This window comes from Amblyomma americanum, chromosome 1, assembly GCF_052857255.1.
Source record: "Amblyomma americanum isolate KBUSLIRL-KWMA chromosome 1, ASM5285725v1, whole genome shotgun sequence".
NCBI classification, from domain to species: Eukaryota; Metazoa; Arthropoda; class Arachnida; order Ixodida; family Ixodidae; genus Amblyomma; species Amblyomma americanum.
This window is the reverse complement of record NC_135497.1, coordinates 295,923,627-295,933,079: the sequence shown is the minus strand read 5'-3', so window position 1 is coordinate 295,933,079 and position 9,453 is coordinate 295,923,627. Positions and strand designations below refer to the sequence as shown.

Below are 9,453 nucleotides of genomic sequence, written 5' to 3'. Positions count from 1 at the left end.
GGGGAACTACCATGCCATGGTCAAAAAGTTGGTCTTTTTGGGAATCGGACATGAACTGAGCAAGATCAACGAATCCTTCCAGCTCATCTGAAAAAATACAAGTAGTGTACGCAAAAACAAAGTTGCCACATGTTTCATTTAAAGCTTACTTACGGGTGTAAGTATGGTTTGAAAACCACTCACCAGTTGATTTCACGTCAAGGTGCTTAGAGATCTTCATTTCATCAAAGACGATACCTCCTCTGCGTGAGAACTCATCCATATGTTGCGACTTCTCGGATAAAGCATTAAACATATTCGGGTTAAAACCAAATCCAGTCTTGAAGCTGTGGATGCACTTTTGTAAGCATGTTCTACCTGGAAGAGCCAGGATGTTGTGTATTCGCATATGTTCATACAACTTAGGGCTCTTCAGTCACATCAGAATGCATTCAAGTAGCCACTCATTGGAATATGCCATCCCTTTCGTTGACTAGCGTTTGACACCCTCAAAACAAGTTCTGACAGCAAGCTGCTGCTTAGGAGGAAGGCCACTAACTCTTCTTTCAAACTCTGTTGCTGAAAGTTGTTCACTTTCATTTTTCATTTCATCTAGAGCCTTTCGCTGCTTGCCATCCATCCTTTGCCATCTTGCCTTTCATACGTCGCACTGCCCGAGATGTTGAAGTCGGCGTCTTCTTTAGGCACGGCACTCTTGATTTCTTCCTCCTTGACAGGGTGTTTTCAGTTAGCTTTCGTAAGTATTTGCAAGCTATGCATGCTGTATCCGAAAGAATGGAACAGTTTACAGCAAAATAACGCCCATTTGAAGCCGTAAAGGATTTGCTGATAGGCTTCAATCCGCAGCCAGGGCACAAACTGAGTTTTGCAATGTCCTGAAGAAGATTCATTGCCTCTTCTGTGGATTTGACGTCCAACTTATTCAATTTTTTTCCTCGAATATACACAGTAGCCTCCATGACAGCGTAATCCGAATCACTGCGACGGAGCAGAACTCGTCGACTTGCGTATAAGGCGTCCTGAGAGCCACTTGTGTGGCACTGTGCGAATGTGACTTGCTGAGCATCCGAAAGGTCGACATTTGTCCAAGGTGGCGGTGGCTGCAGCTCTTTGTATTCCCTGAGCAGAATAGCGTCACATGATGCACCGCCGCTTGATTCTTCAATCGCCTCCACTGGTGCTTCAAGATCAATGCGCTTTTTTTTCTCTGGTGGTGCTCTGACTCCCGGCGATTGCTTCTGGTCGCACAAGTTTCTCTCCTTCCTCTTTCGAGGCAGAGGTTTCGAGATATAATTTGGGGCGTCAGGAAACGGTGTAGGAACAGCATCCTTCGCGAGTTGTGGCACGTCCCGGGGAATTTTCGCTACCTTGCCCTGAATTACAGTTTTAAAACTTCGCTCAATAAAGCACGGTTCGAAGTGTCGCTCGCAAACGACACTAGCTTCGTCGAGCACTCTGTTGCCGCGCTTGATGTTGCGCTCCCACTGTCGCCTCTTCTCTGCGTCCTTTGGTGCCCTGAAGAGAGAGCATTTCACCTTGCAGGAACTGTAGCCGCTCTTGCATCCCGGCACGAAACACGTGCTGTCGCGCTTGTCACGTTGTCTAGACATGACGCTATCACACCTCCATCAGCACATGCACACCAACACACACGCAGGTTAGCGTTCACTTATTTGAAAAAAAAACACCAGTATTCTGGGCTTGCGGCCAAAAAGCATTGCGCAACACTTCCGCAGCCACGGCAGGCACGGCACGACCGTCCCTGCAGGCACGACGTTCCGAATGTGGGCAGCGCCCCCTGCGCATTCATCCGAGGCGAAGCCTACCGGTTCGGTAGGTAGCTCCACACGAACGGCAGACTAGCAAGTATTTCTAGGGACCATAGCTGTTTTGTGCGTTTGGTTTCGTTGCTGTGTGTTTTTTTTTGCGTAAACGTGTGCTGGGTACACATTGCGGTTACCATGGACGAAAAGTTTACGTAAAAAAGAAGGCTAGTAGTCACCCGCACTGGAAAACCTGCTACATAACTTCGCTGATCCTCGCGGAAAGTAAACAACGTCGCCAGTTCGTGTGTGTGCAAATGAGTGTCAACAGTGCCTCTTGCCGTTCACTGCGTGGCGTATTGCGGCTGTTACCCGACCATTAGACGTGTGCGTGTACGCGCACGTGCATGCAAGTGACCGGCGGTTTTAGTTTTAGTTTTATGATTAGTAACTTGGCAGCAACGATTTCAATGCCGTTATTGATTGAAATATTTTGTCACAATTTCATATTTTGTAGCTGTGACTATAGAATAATTGTTTTTTAAACAGAGCAATGTAGGCACCTTATAATAAGTTTATTGACATACGCAGTGCACAGAATACAGTTAGGAGATCCTGCCTAGTGGGTAGAAAATTCGGCATGCAATAAACAGTTCTGCTGAAATAAACAAGTTCTTGAAAAGAAAACAGTTCCAGTTGTCAAACTCTTATAGTAGTAAAAGAAACGCCATATTTCTGATACATCTGACTTATCATGAGTAAGTCACAAGAAATGGTAGAGGTTTAACATAGGGCAGAGGACATAGTATAGCATACGAAAGCCCGCCTCTCCTTTTTTGATCTTCCTCCTTTTTATTTATTTTATCTAATTAATATAAAGTGCTATTCACGTGGCCACCTCCTAAAGGGGTGATGACAGAGACACCCATTTTTCCTTTCTTCAACCTCCTCCTTTTTGTCCCCCTAAAAGACATAGTAGAAGTTGTTGCCAGTGACCACATGACAGAGATAACACGAGTAGTGCTTTCACACCAAAATTAGCAGTGAGGAATCGCAGTGCACTACCTCATGCTACTGGCAGCAACGTGCATTCAAATGCTTCTGCTGCCACATTTCTAGGAGCTTTGGATTTTTTCTAGGAGGATAAGGCTTCTTTTTTTACAAGGATTGACATTCTGGTTTTCAAAAATGTTGCAAGCAGAGCATCTGATATGCTGTGGAATGTAGAGAAACAACTGCCTAAGTGCAGAGCACTTTGAATGCTAATTTTGAGCTTAGATGTAGACAGCCCGTTTGTTATTAAGCCATCCTCATTCAAGCGCACATAACTTTCAGCAGTCTCTATCAACTGGAAAACAGCTGATTAGGCGACTGTTAGTGCCGGCTTCTCTTTGTTGTAGCACTTCAGCATGGTTAGCTTGTTGCCCTCGGCTGAGCTGCTTATTGCTTCAAGGCAGGCTTGGCAACTGTTTACTTTTTTGATTTCAGCGACAATATACCCTGCAAGGTACTCGAGAGATTCATGTTCCAAATTTTCAATGTAAAGCAGGTCAGATGGACGGACAACATACATCTTGTTTTCGTCTGGTTTGTCCTCCAAGATGCCAGTTAACAAAAAGCAGTCCTCTTCAGCATAGCTGCCGTCCTTACTTGGTCGCAGAAACTGGGACATTGTAGCAGCTCGAAGTGTACACTTGAATTCAAAAACACGGGGCACAGGGTTTTCGCACCGAAGTGTCGAGAAAAGATTCTCAAGGGCGTTTTGGCTAAACCTGCTTAGAAGCAGGAACTTGAAGTTGTACTTCTCAAGAAACAGGGCTTGCAGATGTAACACGGATGATGTTGCTAGGATGACACCAGCCTGCACTGGCTTCCTAACAGATTTCCTTTCATCATCACTAAAAAAAATTTTCTCGAAAAGTGCTAATGTTTTCTGGAAACACTGAAGAGCCTTTTCATACTCAATATCATCAAAATGACTCAGTTCCAGTTTTGTTGTTCTTGAAGTCATTAGACGGAACCATCGAAACACCATCTCAACAAACCATGCAGTTGTTAAGGCTGACTTATCCACTGATCCTTTCTCTACAAGAAAGCATAACGCAGCAGCAGTGTCAGTGTTCATGAGGCTGAAAGCTGGCCTCACCTTCATTTTGTCATAATGGCTTGGATCTATTGAATAAGCCTTAATGTGATGCGCTAGCTTTAGCTCTGCATTTGCGTCAATTTCAATGTCTTGATAGGCTTGATTTACACTACGTTTCCTGGCAAATTGTTTTTTTTCACTAATTCTTCAGGCAGATATATCTTCTGGCCTTTTGTTAAGTAGCTCCTCAGGTTTTGAAGGAGATGAGGAACGCCAGCCATGAAGAAAAGCGGCCCAAATGCATCACATGGGTGAGGACACGAGGTTTTAGGCTTGCTGTGTTTGCCTACGACTATACCGAATGGTTTCCAAATGGCTTGGTTTCCTCCTCCAATGTCTGTGACTATGACATCTACTTTTAGAGAAATTGACTCACAGGCTTTTATTATGTCAATGATTATGTCGTTAGCTGTTTTGGCATGGAATGAATTCCCAGTAAAGTGGTAAGCAACTTTTTGCTTCCAGCGGGTTGTGATGCCCCCGATCATAAACACCAGCCCATGAGTGGTCAGGCATTTAAGTGGCAGTGTTCCATCTGCAAGCGGGATAGTCGGGGCTCCAAGCACTCTACCTAAAGATGGACTGTACACCAAGCCTTGTGTAAGCTGCATTTCGTCTAGCATTAAAGTGGCATGCCGCTCTTCAGGTCGCGTGAGGCTGACCTGTGAGATGGAAAGGATTAGTCAGTGTGAACAGACCTACTCTAATAGTGACATAGGTGAGTGGTCATGAGCATGTGCCTTTTTACCTTACCTTAAATGCAAGTGACTCAATGATCTCCTGCAGCAAACCTGGTGCAAACTTGTACCCTTCCAGGTGACGATTTAGAGTGCGTTCTGATGACAGAGGTTGGCCAAGCTCCCTGACCGCTTCATAGCCACGTGCTCCACAGGAAAGACTCACTTTCAGTGCCTTTATAATGGTCTTCTTAGTCCATCGTGTTCCCTTCATTGTCGTCATTTCTAGACATTTAACCTCGTCCTCATTCAAATAAATAGTCAATCCGGCAACTAGGTGCTTATTTGCTTTTATTGTCTGCAACCGTTGCTTTTTATTAAGTCGAAACCTTCGTCGTGTCTCCTGGAGTTCAGATTCAAGCTGTGCTATTCTCTTTTGTAGGGCTTCTTGTATCAGTTGGGCTGTAAGAGCGAACCAAAATTTGATGCAGAGCATCTGTAAACAGCGTTCGAAGTAATACGTTGATGACAGTGAACGAAATTGTATGAAATAAAAGAGAATACATATAGAAGCGTAGTGGATAAGTTGCAGTATTCATGGCTGTTATTTTCGGACTGTGCTCTTCACATAGTTTATTTGCCCTCACTTTGCACTAATGTCTGAAAATCAGGGTTCTTAAAATGTATTGATGATTAAATCAGAAAGGAAATATTGTGACTACAGGATAATAACTTGCCAGAGGAAAAAAAAGCTTGTGTCACCTTGCGTACTTCAGTATGCAAAAAGCAGTGGATAACAAAACAACGCAAAAATCAAAGAAGCATTTTTAACTCACCAGCTTCCGTACTTTCTTGTGGGAAAGCGACACCGATCTCTGTGGCTGATCGCACGTCAGAAGTACCTGCGAGCAGAACACGGCAATATGACAACCCGCATTATAGAGGTGCATTAGTAATTAATATAGAGAAAATACATACAGAATGTCAAATCCTTTGGCTCAAACTCAACTGCAGGCTCTGTGCTTGGATGGCCTGTGGATACCGCTACATGAAACATGCGAGAGTTTCAAGCATATACTGGACGAGAAAAAATGATAAGTACAGAATATATAACTTGCCTATCTCTTTGCTGTCTGTGCCACATGTTTCATCTGTATGTGAACACGAGAAGAGCATGAAGACAAAAATGCTAGAAGAAAAAACTGTGAGAGTACATCTAAGAAAACTTACCAATTTCAGTGTCCACAGGTCGAGATCTTATGTCCAACTGTATGTTTGGCTCGACTATAGGGGTGTCTGCGCAGGATACATGAATGAAACATGACAACTGAAGAATAAGTTCGCATAGTGAGTTTGGCTTGAAGGCTATCAGTTCTATTCAAAAATTTGACCCAATGAACACCAAGTACTACATACCAGCACTATCCACTCTTATTCTTCTGGGGAGTGACTTTCGCGGCTTGGCAGCTGGTCGGTGCAAAAAGATGCTTGGCGTCGCAAATGGCTTTAGCTTTTTTTGGCCGGTATTCCTTAAAATAATCTTCTAGAACCGATCTTCCGTGAAGTGGTCCTGTAGCAGAACTGAAAAAGACTTCTGAGTTTGCTATAAGTAGTATCCCACTCGGAGTTTGGCCATATCTGTATTTCCCATGCATTCACAGCACACATGTGCTAAACTGCAAGCCTCTAGGGCTGTGCTTGAGATATCGTCGCCTTCCGCAACTTTAACGCGCGATCGAATCAGTCCACAGACGAGAGAACTCCGTCACGATCTCGTCCGAGGTAAAATTGAATCCCGGCCCTTCACGATGCTAGCGCGTTTAATTCGCATTGGATAACTGATATAAATTGAGCGTCGTGTCTTGTTAATTTTTTAACACGCATGTTTAACAATGCGCATGGAAAAACAGCTGTCAAAAAACTCCAAAAGTGGAAATGAATGCTGAAATTTATTAGTATTATCTCCAGAAACGTAATTCGCATATTTGTTAGCGACTTTTTCGCGTTCCCGTAACGCCTTACTTGCACGCTATATAAGTCTGCGTGAACTACGTTAGAATGCAGTGATATTCACGGAGGACTTTGGAACGCCTTACTTGCACGCTATATAAGACTGCGTGAGCTACGTCAGAATGCATTGATATTCTCGGCGGACTTTGGTCCTCAGCACGTGCGCGCGCGAAATACTGTCGCTGCTCGGCACGCGCACGTGTAACCTTTCTCTCGATCCTCTGTGTCACGAACATTGCTTACCTCGCTTAGTCGGGCAGTTGCCGAAGGTTCAAAGCCTTTCCGGCCGATTCTGTGTAGCCACACTTTACTTCTAGCCAAGTTTTGCTTCCCGCGCGGTATGCAAAATAATTTCTTGCCGTCTTCTGTCCGGAAACGGCGCCCAACCGCACAGCAGCAAGGCATTATGGCTTTTGTGCGTATACTCATATCTCGATCTTTCAGCTAAAAAAAAACGAATTCGTTGAAGAGAGAAGATTGCGGGCCGTTGGCAGAACCGGTGATGCCGCTGCAGCCCTCAGCTACTGTACGCGAGCTCTCCACCTGCGCGCTCGGGAACTTTCATGGCGGCGGAGGGGCAGATAAAGGTCATGTGCTCCAATTGAGCCTATCACTGACGTTTGCGGCGGGATCAAAGCCTTTCCTTAGTTTTAAATTATTGAGGGGCTTTAGAGCAATGCTCCCGCACCGTTCGCGGCTCGGAGAGAGCTTTTTTGTAGCGCGCTGCAGTAGCGGTGACCGCTCGTGCAAGAGAGTTTCCCGGCAATAAAGATAATCCCACAACACCCAAGTTCTTAGTTCTGCTAATGTTAAAAATGAGCAAATGTCGCATCGCTAATTTTAGTTGAGCGTTCAAATGGAGCATTATGATATGGCAGTTTACTGGCGTGTGTGTTTTCGTGTGCTTGGCCACTGCATCCTCCTGCGTTTACTAGGGTAGCGCTATATGGTCGCTTTAGTATAGTTAGAGTGTGTTTCATTCTTTCATTTATTGAACCCTGACGGCCAAAGACATTAAAGAGGGGAGTGGTTACAAAGCAAAAATAAACAGATAAAGTTCATATTACAGAAAAAGTATTATCATCCTCCTGTTATACAATGTTAGGTAGTGCAGAACGAAAATGATTGTTATCAATTATGCCAACGATATCTGCGGGAAGGCGGTTCCATTCATGAGATGTAGGAGGCAATAAAGACTGAAATGCCGTAATAGTGTTACACGTTTCAGTGCCTATTTTGTGACGATGATCAATGCGATTTGACACGTATCTGGGGGACGAAATGAGGGCATCGCGTAGCATGGGGTGATGGTATAGTTTATGAAAAAGGCTCAAACCAATTGTCTGTCGGTGGGATGCTAAAATAGGTAAAGAAAGATTAGCTTTCATGTTTGTTACACTTGCGGTACGGTTAATGTTCGACAGGATAAAACGAGTACTGTTATTTTGAACCAGCTTAAGCAACGTTGTCAGTTTTTCGTGATGGGGATCCCATATCGCGGCGGCGTATTCCAGATTAGAACGCATGAGTGTTTTATAAATCAGTAATTTCAAAGTAGATGGAGTTTTGGAAAGTTACAGCGCACGTAGCCCAACATGCGGTTAGCTTTGTTAGTAATGTACTCAATATGACGCGTCCAGTTAAGGTCAGCAGAAATAAGAAAACCCAGGTATTTTTATGAAGTAACCACTTCTAAGGCACCGTTATTTAGGTAGTACACAGACGGAGAGTTGGCACTTCTTGATATTCGCATAATTTTGCACTTATTAGTATTAAGTTCTATAAGCCATTCATTACTCCAAAGAGGAATGTTAGAGAGATCACGCTGAATAATGTTAGCATCGTCGGGGGATTTTATTTCGCGGAAAACAACGCAGTCGTCAGCAAACAAAAGAATGTTAGATGATACAATGAAAGGGACATCATTGATGTAAATAAGAAATAAAATGGGTCCAAGCACTGACCCTTGTAGCACGGCTGAGTAAACTTCGCTGAAAGGTGAGTTAAAATTCTTAGCGAAAACGAACTGCGATCGCTTGAGAAGAAAGTATGCAGTCCATTTCAGAAAATTAATTGTAGTCGATATTCAGTTGGGTTAGCTTCAAAAATAATAAGCGGTGACATAGGCTTGTCGAATGCTTTAGAGTAATCTAGGAAAATGCAGTCAGCTTTTGACGCGCGATCTAAAATATGGTGAAGTTTGATGGTTAAGCTGGCAAGTTGGGTTTCGCAAGAAAATGACCTCCGAAAGCCATGCTGTGCGGGTTTAAAAAACGAATTAGACTCGAGAAAGTTCACAAGGTTAGTGAAGATGACTTGTTCTAATAGTTTGCAACAAGTACTAGTGAGCGAGATGGGGCGACAATTTGTAGTTGATGTTCTTTTTCCTAATTTGAATAATGGAGCCACCTTCCCGACTTTCCATTGTATTGGCAGAATGGAACTATTGAGAGTCTGCTGAAAATACTTTGTTAGTATTAAAGAGCTGGAGACAATTGTATTTTAAAAATTTAGCATGAATGCAGTAAAAACCGGGCGATGAATGAAATTTTAGGGCATCAATAAGTTTAGCAACGCCAGATGAATCGATGAAAATTTGAGGCATAAATGGGAAATTATACAGGCTGTTTGGTGCATTTAAGAACAGGAAATATGCAGCGCAAAAAAAAATGCATGGACGACAGAAGAAAGACAAATACAAACGCTGACAGTTTTTCCCTCTTGTGTGATTAACCAACAGGCCCAAATTGCCATCCTTCATCAGGTTAATTTAATGTGCTGCAGTTATATACGATTTAACTGTTTGCTTACTACGTGTATTTTCTTATAATGTTTGTTTTATCTTTGACTAGTGCGT

The 9,453-nt window shown here is 43.5% G+C and overlaps 1 pseudogene; it reads right to left on the bottom strand.

The window, feature by feature from the left end:
* Positions 1-4,314: 4,314 nt before the first annotated feature.
* LOC144119109 (uncharacterized) lies at positions 4,315-7,001 on the bottom strand (annotated as a pseudogene).
* Between the last annotated feature and the right edge of the window lie 2,452 nt (positions 7,002-9,453).